Source organism: Sapajus apella, unplaced genomic scaffold (genome assembly GCF_009761245.1).
Source record: "Sapajus apella isolate SASKATOON/1434 unplaced genomic scaffold, GSC_monkey_1.0 scaffold83, whole genome shotgun sequence".
Lineage (NCBI taxonomy): Eukaryota > Metazoa > Chordata > Mammalia > Primates > Cebidae > Sapajus > Sapajus apella.
This window is the reverse complement of record NW_022437023.1, coordinates 5,714,335-5,726,534: the sequence shown is the minus strand read 5'-3', so window position 1 is coordinate 5,726,534 and position 12,200 is coordinate 5,714,335. Positions and strand designations below refer to the sequence as shown.

Below are 12,200 nucleotides of genomic sequence, written 5' to 3'. Positions count from 1 at the left end.
GCCTCCTTCTCCCTGTTTTTGCTCTTCTGGCCAATTAAAGTGACCTGCAGATTCTCCCTGGCCTGCCACACCTTTGGCTCTCTCAGTGCCCATCTAATCCCCCTATCTGTCTTGGCATCTGATTTTTGTGTCAAATGATTTAAAAGTTTTTAATTAGTTAATTTATTTTATTGTACTTTAGGTTCTGGGGTATATGTGCAGATCATGCAGGATTGTTGCATAGGTACATACATAACCAGGTGGTTTGCTGCCTCCATCCCCGTGTCGCCTACATCTGGTATTTTTCCCCATGGTGTCCCTTCCTGACTTCACCCCCTCAGCTATCTCTCCCTTGGCCCCCTTCCAACAGACCCCAGCATGTGATGCTCCCCTCCCTGTGTCCATGTGTTCTCATTGTTCAATACCCGCCTATGAGTGAGAACATGCAGTGTTTGATTTTCTGTTCTTGTGTCAGTTCGCTGAGAATTATGGTTTCCAGATTCATCCATGTCCCTACAAAGGACATGAACTCACCATTTTTTATGGCTGCATAGTAGTCCATGGTGTATATGTGCCACATTTTCCTTGTCCAGTCTATCATCGATGGGCATTTGGGTTGGTTCAAGGTCTTTGCTATTGTAAACAGTGCCACTATGAACATATGTGTGCATGTGTCTTTATAATAGAATGATTTATAATCCTTTGAGTATATACCCAGTAATGAGATTGCTGGGTCAAATGGAATTTCTATTTCTATGTCCTTGAGGAATCGCCACACTGTCTTCCACAGTGGTTGAACTAATTTACACTCCCACCAACAGTGTAAAAGTGTTCCTGTTTCTCCACATCCTCTCCAGCATCTGTTGTCTCCAGATTTTTTAATGATTGCCATTCTAACTGGCCTGAGATGGTATCTTGATGTGGCTTTGATTTGCATTTCTCTAATAATCAGTGATGATTAGCATTTTTTCATATGTTTATTGGCCTCATATATGTCTTCTTTTGAAAAGTGTCTGTCATAGCCTTCATCCACTTTTGGATGGATTTGTTTGGTTTTTTTCTTGTAAATCTGCTTTAGTTTTTTGTAGATTCTGGATATTAGCCCTTGGTCAGATGGGTAGATTGCAAAATATTTTTCCCATTCTGTTGGTTACCAGTTCACTCTAATGATTGTTTCTTTTGCTGTACAGAAGCTCTGGAGTGTAATTAGGTCCCATTTGTCTATTTTGGCTTTTGTTGCCAATGCTTTTGGTGTTTTAGTCATGAAGTCCTTGCCTATGCCTATGTCCTGAACGGTTTCGCTTAGATTTTCTTCTAGGGTTTTTATGGTGTTAAGTCTTATGTGTAAGTCTTTAAACCAACTGGAGTTAATTTTAGTATAAGGTGTCAGGAAGAGGTCCAGTTTCTGCGTTCTGCACACTGCTAGCCAGTTTTCCCAACACCATTTATTAAATAGGGAATCCTTTCCTTGTTGCCTGTTTTTGTGAGGTTTGTCAAAGATTAGATGGTTGTAGATGTGTGGTGTTATTTCTGAGGCCTCTGTTCTGTTCCGTTGGTCTATATCTCTGTTTTGGTACCAACACCATGTTGTTTTGATTACTGTAGCTTTGTAGTATAGTTTGAAATCAGGTAGCTTGATGCCTCCAGCTTTGTTCTATTTGCTTAGGATTGTCTTGGCTATGCAGGTGCTCTTTTGGTTCCACATGAAGTTTAAGGTGTTTTTTTTTTTTTCCAGTTCTGTTAAGAAGGTCCTTGGTAGCTTGATGGGGATAGCACTGAATCTATAAATTACTTTGTGCAGTATGGCCATTTTCACGATATTGATTCTTTCTAACCATGAGCATGGAATGTTTCTCCATCTGTTTGTGTCCTCTTTTTTCGTTGAGCAGTGGTTTGTAGTTCTCCTTGAAGAGGTCCTTTACATCCTTTGTTAGTTGTACTCCTAGGTATTTTATTTTCTTTGTAGCAATTGTGAATGGGAGTTTGCTCATGATTTGGCTGTTAGTCTGTTATTGGTGCATAGAAATGCTTGTGATTTCTGCACATTGATTTTGTATCCTGAGACTTTGCTGAAGTTGCTTATCAGTTTAAGGAGATTTTTGGGTTGAGATGATAGGGTCTTCTAAATATACAATTATGTTGTCTGCAAATAGAGACAATTTGACTTCCTCTTTTCCTATTTGAATACCCTTTATTTGTTTTTTCTTGCCTAATTGTTCTGGCTAGAGCTTCCAATACTATATTGAATAGGAGTGGTGAGAGCGGGCATCCTTGTCTAGTGCCAGATTTCAAAGGTAGTGTTTCCAGTTTTTGCCCATTCAGTATGATATTGGCTATAGGTTTGTCATAAATAGCTTTTGTTTTGAGATATGTTCCTTCAATACCTAGTTTATTCAGAGTTTTTAGCATAAAGTGCTGTTGAATTTTGTCGAAGGCCTTCTCTGCATCTATTGAGATAATCATGTAGTTTTTGTCTTTGGTTCTGTTTATGTGGTGGATTACATTTATAGACTTGCATGTGTTGAACCAGCCTTGCATCCCTGGAACGAAGCCTACTTGATTGCGACGAATAAGCTTTTTGATGTGCTGTTGCAGTCGGTTTGCCAGTATTTTATTGAAGATTTTTGCATTTATGTTCCTCATGGATATTGGCCTGAAGTTTTCTTGTCTCTGCCGGGTTTCGGTATCAGGATGATGTTGGTCTCATGAAATGATTTGGGAAGGATTCCCTCTTTTTGGATTGTTTGGAATAGTTTCAGAAGGAATGGTACCAGCTCCTCTTTGTATGTCTGGTAGAATTCAGCTGTGAACCTCTCTGGACCAGGACTTTTTTTGGGTGGTAGGCTATTAATTGCTGCATCAACTTCAGCCCTTGTTATTGGTCTATTCAAGATTTCAGCTTCTTCCTGGTTTAGGCTTGGGAGGGTGCAAGTGTCCAGGAATTCATCCATTTCTTCAGGTTTACTGGTTTATGTGCATAGAGTTGTTTGTAGTGATCTCTGATGGTAGTTTGTATTTCTGTGGAATCAGTGGTGATATCCCCTTTATCCTTTTTTATTGTATCTATTTGATTCTTCTCCCCTTTCTTTTTTATTAATCTGGCTAGTGGTCTGTCTGTCTTGTTGATCTTTTCAAAAAACCAGCTCCTGGATTTATCGATTTTTTGAAGGATTTTTTGTGTCTCTACCTCCATCAGTTCTGCTCTGTTCTTAGTTTTTTCTTGTCTTCTGCTAGGTTTTGAGTTTTTTTGATCTTGCTCCTCTAGCTCTTTCAATTTTGATGATAGAGTGTCAATTTTAGATCTTTCCTCGCTTCTCATGTGGGCATTTATTGCTATAAATTTCCCTCTAGACACTGCTTTAAATGTGTCCCAGAGATTCTGGTATGTTGTGTCTTCTTTCTCCTCGTTTCGAAGAACATCTTTATTTCTGCCTTGATTTCATTGTTTATTGAGTTGACATTCAGGAGCCAGTTGTTCAGTTTCCACGAAGCTGTGTGGTTCTGAGTTAGTGTCTTAATTCTGAGTTCTAATTTGATTGCTCTGTGGTCTGAGAGACTGTTATGATTTCCGTTCTTTTGCATTTGCTAAGGAGTGCTTTACTTCCAATTATGTGGTCAATTTTAGAGTAGGTGCCATGCAGTGCTGAGAAGAATGTATATTCTGTGGATTTGGGGTGGAGATTTCTGTAGATGTCTATTAGGTCTGCTTGGTCCAGGTCTGAGTTCAAGTCCTGGATATCCTTGTTAATTTTCTGTCTCATTGATCTGATATTGACAATGGAGTGTTAAAGTCTCCGACTATTATTGTGTAGGAGTCTAAGTCTCTTTGTAGGTCATTAAGAACTTGCTTTATGTATCTGGGTGCTCCTGTATTGGGTGCATATATATTTAGGATGGTTAGCTCTTCTTGATGTATCGATCTTTTACCATTATGTAATGCCCTTCTTTGTCTCTTTTGATCTTTGTTGGTTTAAAGTCCATTTTATCAGAGATGAGAATTGCAACTCCTGCTTTTTTTTTGCTTCCATTTGCTTGATAAATCTTCCTCCATCTCTTTATTTTGAGCCTATGTGTGTCCTTGCACGTGAGATGGGTTTCCTAACTACAGCACACCGACTGGTTTTGACTTTTTATCCAATTTGCCAATCTGTGTCTTTTGATTGGGGCATTTAGTCCATTTACACTTAAGGTTAATATTGTTATGTGTGAATTTGATCCTGCCATTTTGATGCTAGCTGGATGTTTTGCCTGTTAGTTGATGCACTTTCTTCATTGTGTCGATGCTCTTTACCATTTGGTATGTTTTTGGAGTGGCTGGTACTGGTTGTTCCTTTCTATGTTTAGTGCTTCTTTCAGGAGCTCTTGTAAGGCAGGCCTGGTAGTGATGAAATCTCTCAGCAATTGCTTGTCCATAAAGGATTTTCTTTCTCCTTTGCTTATGAAGCTTAGTTTGGCTGGATAGGAGATTCTGGGTTGAAAGTTATTTTCTTTAAGGATGTTGAATATTGGCCCCCATTCTCTTCTGGCTTGTAGGGTTTCTGCTGAAAGATCCACTGTGAGTCTGATGGGCTTACCTTTGTGGGTAACCCGACCTTTCTCTCTGGCTGCCCTTAGCATTTTTTCCTTCATTTCAACCCTGGTGAATCTAACAATTATGTGCCTTGGGGTTTCTCTTCTTGAGGAATATCTTTGTGGTGTTCTCTGTATTTCCTGGACTTGAATGGTGGCCTGGCTTGCTAGGTTGGGAAGTTCTCCTGGATAATATCTTGAAGAATGTTTTACAGCTTGGATTCATTCTCTCCGTCACATTCGGGTACACCTATCAAATGTAGATTAGGTCTTTTCACACAATCCCATATGTCTTGGAGGCTTTGTTCATTTCTTTTCACTCTTTTTTCTCTATTCTTGCCTTCTCATTTTATTTCATTGAGTTGATCTTCAATTTCTGATATCCTTTATTCTGCTTTGTCAATTCAGCTATTGAAACTTGTGTATGCTTCATGAAGTTCCCGTGCTGTGTTTTTTAGCTCCATCAAGTCGTTTATATTCTTCTGTAAGCTGTTTATTCTCGTTAGCATCTCATCTAACCTTTTTTCTAGGTTCTTAGTTTCTTTGCATTTGGTTAGCACATGTTCTTTTAGCTCAGAGAAGTTTGTTATTACCCACCTTTTGAAGCCTGTTTCTGTCAATTCATCAGATTCATTCTCCATCCATCTTTGATCCCTAGCTGGTGAGGAGCTGTGATCCTTTGGAGGAGCAGAGGCATTCTGGTTTTTGGTGTTTTCATCCTTTTTGTGCTGGTTTCTTCCCATCTTAGTGGTTTTACCTACCTGTGGTCTTTGTAGTTGGTGACTTTTGGATGGGGTCTCTGAGTGGATGTCCTTTTTTGTTGATGATGTTCTTTTTCTTAGTTTTCCTCCTAACAGTCAGGCCCCCCTGCTGTAGGACTGCTGGAGGTCCACTCCGGACCCTGCTTGCCTGGGGATCCCCTGCAGCGGCTTCAGAACAGTAAGGGTTGCTGCCAGTTTCTTCTGTTATCTTCATCCCAGAAGGGTACCTGCCAGATGTCAGCCTGAGCTCTCCTTTATGAGGTGTCTCTTTGGGTATATGGGGGTTGGGGAGCTGCTTGAGGAGACAGTCTGTCCCTTATAGGAGCTCAAGTGCTTTGCTGGGAGCTCCACTGTTCTGTGCAGAGCTGCTGGGCGGGTACTTTTAAGTCTGCTGCAGTGGAACTCATAACTGCCTCTTTTCCCAGGTGCTCTGTCCTAGGAAGGTCGGCTTTATTTATAAGCTGCTGTAGTGCTGCTGCCTTTTTTCATAGATACCCTGGCTTGCTCGGAGTAGTCTAGTCACAGTCTGCCAGCAGAGGCGTTGCTGAGCTGCCACAGGCTCTTCCCGGCTGCTGTGTGAACTGCCTCAGTAGTGGTGGTCATCCTTCCCCCCACTGAACTGGACCGTCCTGGGTCCAGCTGCACTTGCTGGGAAACTCCATCCAGAACGTTTCAGATTGCTTGTTTTGTGGGGGTGGTACCTGCCAAGCCAGATCACCTGGCTCCCTGTCTCTGCCCCCTCCCTTTCAGTTGAATTGGTGACTCTGTCTCCCAGGCATTCCAGGCGCCAGTTGAAACGGCCACCCAGATTTGTGTGAGTTTCTGTGCACCAACCTGGCACCGGCTAAAACTGCCATGCTAAAAACTTGTGGCGCTTTTTGGCCCGGGAATCTCCTGCTCTGTGGGCAGTGAAAATTTGTTTGGAAATGTGGTGGGCACTCATCCTGTGCATTGCTCTTGCTGGGAACTACACTCCGGAGCTGTTCCTATTTGACCATCTTGGATCCTTCCCCAAATGATTTAAATTATTTAACGTAATGTATATACTGAGCATATATCCTTGTCACCTGTCCTGTCTCATTGTCCACCTTCTTTGTGAGCTCACAGGAAGCCAGCGGGCTGGGTCAATCCTTGCTACACTCTGGCACCAGCATCAGTCCACATGACATCCTGTCTAAGGGTGCTGAAATGTATAGGAAAAAGCAGGGTTGCAGAGAAAGCCCATTTTTGCCTGCATCTAGGCCAGTGTATGGCAGGAATCTGGGGGAGGGGCCAGAGAGTGACTTGGAACCAGCCAGTGGGGAGCCAGGCGCCCTGGAGAGAACATGTATCTTTTGTAAGCCTAAGAGAGTTCTAGGCTCACACAGACAGATCCAGAAGTCATCAACACCAGAGAGTGCTAGTGGTGACTTTTTTTAATCAAGAAAATGTTTGAAAGAGGGAAAAATGATTTTTTTAAATTCATCTTTTTTACTGACAGAAAGTGTCCCCAGAAGAAAGATTGTTACCTGCCATACTGCCTCACTCATTGGCTTGCAGATCAGTCACTGTCTTGAATGTTCACACAGAAAGCAGTACTTTAATCGTGTTGCATGTGACAGTTAATGCAGATCCTGGGAAGGGCCTTTATGGGGCCTGCCTCGAAGACTTCTCACCTTTTTTATTACAGAACTCATCTTCAGAGATTCCAGTGCATTAAATAGCTCTAGGCTAATCTTGGGCGGCTCCATGCAAAGAGCAATAGTTTTCATCATAGAAAAACTTTTTTTTTTTAACACCAGAGATTTTTTTAAACTCTCTCCAGTGCCCCCAATTTCTTCAGTTCAGCTGCAAATATCAGCCCCTTAATGGCTGGAGAGGGAGAGTCTATTTTTAAAGTTTTTACTGAATATCTCCCCAGTGTCAGGTGCTGAACGAATTTGGCATGTCATCAGATCTGGAGTACCCACAGGGGTTTAGTGTCATTTTTAGGTTTGAAATTGATCAGGTTTGATTCTGAGACCGTCTGGTGATCCTTCTGGAAGGCCACTAGCTTGCTTAGCTGTGTGTGATGTCATAGGTCAGGGCTGGGTTTTGTTTTTCATGGGCTTTTGACATTAATTTTCACAAAAGCACCCTTAAAAAAAAAAAACACCTGAAATTCCAGAGCCAGTTGGTCCTCATTGTGTTGTAAATCCCTTTGGTATTTAAAACACTAGGAAATGAATTTGCCAAATTCTTAACATTTGAAAATTGGCTCCTGCCCACCCCTAGTCATCACATTTCCCGGGTGCCTCTGGGATGGAGTGTGCTGCTAGGGGAGAAGGGGGTGGTATTGGACAGACACATGGAGCCAGGGGAAGGAAGCTGTCTCCTTGGAGGCAGCAGCCTTTTCAGAGCTAGCCTGCCCTGCTCACAGGCTGAAAGGAGCCGCTGATGTCATTAAATCCCTAACTTTGTTTAGCATTGTATTTCCTGGGGTCAGGGAATCCTCTGGGGAACAGCAGACTGAAGTTTCTCCCTCCCCTCGCCAGCCTCCAGAGATGCCTGCTGGAAGGGGGCGTGGCCGAGCTGCTGCCTCTTCTGCCATTGCCATTCAGTGGAAACCTACACCCTGGTTTTTGTTATTTTGCAGGCAAATTTCAGCAAAATTCCCAAGCTCCTAAGCTACGTACTGAGAGGTCAAAAGTAGGAACAACCTTCTGAGCCATAGGGAGCAAATCAAAGTTTATGGAGCCTGTGCAAGGTCATGTCCCGTAGTCCTGTGTTACCCCTTCTCAACCCTCCTGTCCCCCAGCACAGCCTGGCCCGGAGTAGCCCACCCTGTTCTGTGTAGGAGTTTCACACATGTGGAACCACAGCCCCAGGCAGGCCCCTCAGCACAGACCAGTGTTGCCCAGTGTTGCTTCCAGGTCACTCCACCCAGCAGCCATCACTGAGGAGTGGGAGTGATTAGCGCAGACCCTGTACCATGGATGGAGAGCCCTCACTCAGAAAGAGTTCCAGGCTTTCCTGTTCTCCTAGCCACCAAGGGAGGGCCACTTCTGTGCCCCTCTTTAACATCACCAAGGACAGGACCCCACAGCCTGTCCTGGGACCACGGTAAGTGGTTTCTATAATCATTTTTCTAGTGGGCCAACAGGTTACTACACAGTTGCCAGAATCAGGAAATTGCTGATTTCCCTTCCCCACATCAGCCAGCCATGGGCCAGTCACACGAGAAGGGTCAGTTGGTGGGCTCAACACAGTGGTGGCAAAATGTTGGCCAAGACACTCTGCCTAGGTCCTGAAATCTGCTCTGAGTGTTTATTTCCAAGGACAGCTAAGAATTTTGGCCTCCCAAGCAAGTGACAGCAAGAGTTTATTTCTTAACTACACAAATACAGCCCTGTAGCCCTGTTCAACGTCAGACAAGTTTGAGCCAGAGTGACTTTTTTTTTTGTTTTTTTGAGACAGAGTCTCACTCTGTCACCCAGACTGGAGTGCAGTGGTGTCATCTCAGCTCACTGCAACCTCCACCTCCCAGCTTCAAGTGATTCTCGTGCCTCAGCCTCCCGAGTAGCTAGGATTTTACAGGCATGAACCACCACACCCTCCCTAATTTTTGTATTTTTTAGTAGAAACAGGCTTTTGCCCTGTTGGCCAGTCTTGTCTCAAGCTCCTGGCCTCAAGTGATCCACCCACCTTGGCCTTCAGAAGTGCTGGGATTACAGGCATGAGCCACTGCACCCAGCCCAGAGTGAATGTTTTATACAAAATCCATATTTTATTGGAGCCTTTGAGAGCTCCAAGGACACAGACCAAACCTGGATAATCTGGGGATAAGGACCCCTAACCTCCCATCTCCACACTGTATCATATTAATTGATTTGTTATTTTAGGCTCTGGGTCCCCAAACTTTGAGCAAGATTAGCTTGGATAATAGCTATTTCTTAACCCATTTCTTATTCCTTTATTGGTTCAGAATCTTCTCAGAGACCTCAACTTTGTAAACATAAAAATATTTATACCTAAAGAGCTCAGCTACAATGACCAGCTGCTCTGGGAAAACCAACAAAGGTTCTGAGGAATCCCTTTTGCCCAGAATGGGGAAGGGGAGGGAAGCTGTTAGGCCGAGGAAATCAGATGCGTATGACCTACTTGGCGTTCAGGAGGGCCTGGGACTCCTGGTAATGTGTAGCAGTGTGTTCAAGACACTCTCCCTAAAGTCCCGGTTTCTCTCTCATACCTGATGGTCTCTCGGAGAAAGCAGATAATAGACAAGGATAAAGGGCATTAATTATAAGATCCAAGCGTGACAGAAACCCTATTGGAAAGAACACATCTCTTCAAAAGACTTACTAGCCATTTGGAACTGTTTGAATAGAGTTTAAATTTGGGAGGGAAACCATTAAACCTTGTAAGAAAGAAATGCCAGACCAAGAGGGTTACTTTATAGACACTAATTTGATTGACTAGGTATCTCCTGTTTCTGTACTACACAAAAGCTCCTTCCTAGATGCAGACACACACACACAAACACACACACACATGTGCACACACACACACTCTCCCACCACTTGTGTACAAACATGAATACAGAGACAGGAAGAAACACAAATTCGCTTTTTTTCTGCATAATACTCAAAACCATTGCGTTTCTAGCACAGCTGCTGCTGCAGGAGAAAGAAAAGCGCTTGGCCCCAGAGTCTGTTTATGTATTTGAGCCGAGAAAGCGATTTTTGTTGCAAGAAGCTCTAAGTGAGACAGAGTCAGAGAATAAGAGAGAGAGAGAGATAATTATCTAAATTATGTTCATGCTATTATCGAAGACGAATATAGTTAAAATGTAATTAAATATGACGGGCTAGCAGGATGTAAGCCAAGCTTTGGAATGCTAATCATCAATTACTGCATCCCCTTAGGGGAATCAAGAAGGCTGTATGGCAGAGTGGGAGCAGGCTTGGGGCTGGGGGACTGAGTGAGACATCAAGTATTAAAACAGCCCGCTCCCCTGTCTCCCCACGTAGTCATTCAAACCGCTATGAATGTTCGTGGGAAACAGGCCTTTCTTTAGCTGCCAAAGTGTTAAGACAATGAGGAGCTGGTGGGAGGGCCCTCCCCCCTCTTTAAGAGGCAACCCCTCCCTCTAAAAGGGAAAATTATGCTATGAGCACAGAAGGTAAAACCCAAGACTGACTCATGTTAGAGCAGTAGATGCAAGTGCATTTACCAGACAGAGGTCTGAAGTTCCTCCTCTGCCAGAAAGCATCAAATGCTCACCTACCTAGATCCAGGAATCCCAGGAGGGAAGTCAGGCAGGGAGGTGGAAGTGGACTGTAGTCGGGACAGAAGATGCCACATGTCCATGCTAGCAAGCTGCCCCTACCACTCAGTCCGCAACCTGGGCAAGAGGCCTGCCTTGGCCATACACTGAAATCACCTGAGGAGTTTAAAAAGGACTTGACCAGGGTTTCCCCCACCCCGAGATTCTGAGCTTTAATTGTTGTGGGCTGTGGTCTGGGAGTTCAAAAGTTTAGCTCTACGGGTGCTTCTGATGTGCAGACAAGGTTAAGACCCACTGGTCCGGCTATAACCAGACTTGTGCTAACCATAGCCAAGGGGAAGGCAGGCAGCAGGAACTGAGGACTGTGTTAGCTCTTATGTCCTTCCACAAACCTCATCTGTACCTGTCTCGAGGCCAAGAAGAAAACAGTATAAGGATTTACTTTTCTTAATCCTAAAACGTAATTTGTATGTCAGTTCTGGTGGTAAATCTCCAAAGAATTTTGAACTTGGTGGGATTACTGTACAAAAGTCCATTTTAACACTGAGCTCTATCTCAGGCTGGGGTAAAAACTTGGCCACCTCCTTGGACCAGATGAGTGATGTGAGGGAGTGCAGCAGGCCAGGGCAGGCTGCAGGGAGTAAGAGAGACCACCAAAGGCTCTCCTCAGCCCTAGCTGTTGTCAGGCAGGGAAAAGGACTCATGCATGCCAGATCTTCTGGTTTTCAGGAGAAGTGAGGCATCTGCATTTTGATGTGAAATCTCCCAATGTTTAAGTGGCAGCTCACTCAACTTTTTAAAAAATACTTAGTAAACCAGCAAAGTATGTCTGTGAGGCTCCCGTGTGTGACTTTTGATCTTAGTGAGCCTTTTGCTAGTCAGCACGTGGCCAATCACTAATTCCCATAGTTCCTAGCACAGTTTTCTGCTGCCTCAGGTCTGCAGTCAGGTTAGACCAACTTGGCCCCATTTTTCCTAAGCCTGACACATAGAGTGTCTCAATACATAGTTGTTGAACGGACAAACAGGGTGAATGTTGCGAACCCAGAATTCCCTGTAAGTCTGGGCAGCGAGACAGCTGTCAAATCCAGTTAAGCATCATACAGAACAAAAGAATTTACTCCTGGGGTGCCAGATTAGACAGAGGCCTGCACACAGAGTCTTCACTTTAGACTGGTATCAGAGATTTGGAGCCCAGGAATCTCTTCAGAAGCGAATAAACAGGATCTGGGCTGATTTTGTATCTCTGCCATATGGGACACCCTCTCTAGCTCTGCCTTTGGGGACCCAGCGGAAACAGACATGCAGGCCTGGTTTCAGGGCTATTAAAACGCAGTAATTCCCACCTCACCCAGTGTTCTGGAAAATGCTCTCTCTCTCATATCCCCAGTCCATAGATCATCTTTAGATATGATTAAAGAGATGAATGTGGTCCTTGGCCCATCACTACAATAAGAACAATAAGAACAGACAATAAGAACAGCATGCTTGGAGGGACGGCGGGCAGCTGTGGGGTCAGCACAAGAGGCTCACTCATAAAGAACTGTCAGAGGGATCTTCAGGCAAGTCTCGATGCTCACTCAAGGCCCTTAATACCTCTCATGGCTCAGTGCCACACGACTTAGAGAGGGCACCACCGTCACTGC

General features: G+C 44.0%; 1 protein-coding gene across 1 annotated transcript in view; it reads left to right on the top strand.

Moving 5' to 3' along the window:
• The window catches only part of LOC116533549 (BTB/POZ domain-containing protein 9), a 176,146-nt gene that overhangs the window by 126,768 nt on the left and 37,178 nt on the right, over window positions 1-12,200 (top strand). The window lies entirely within an intron of this gene.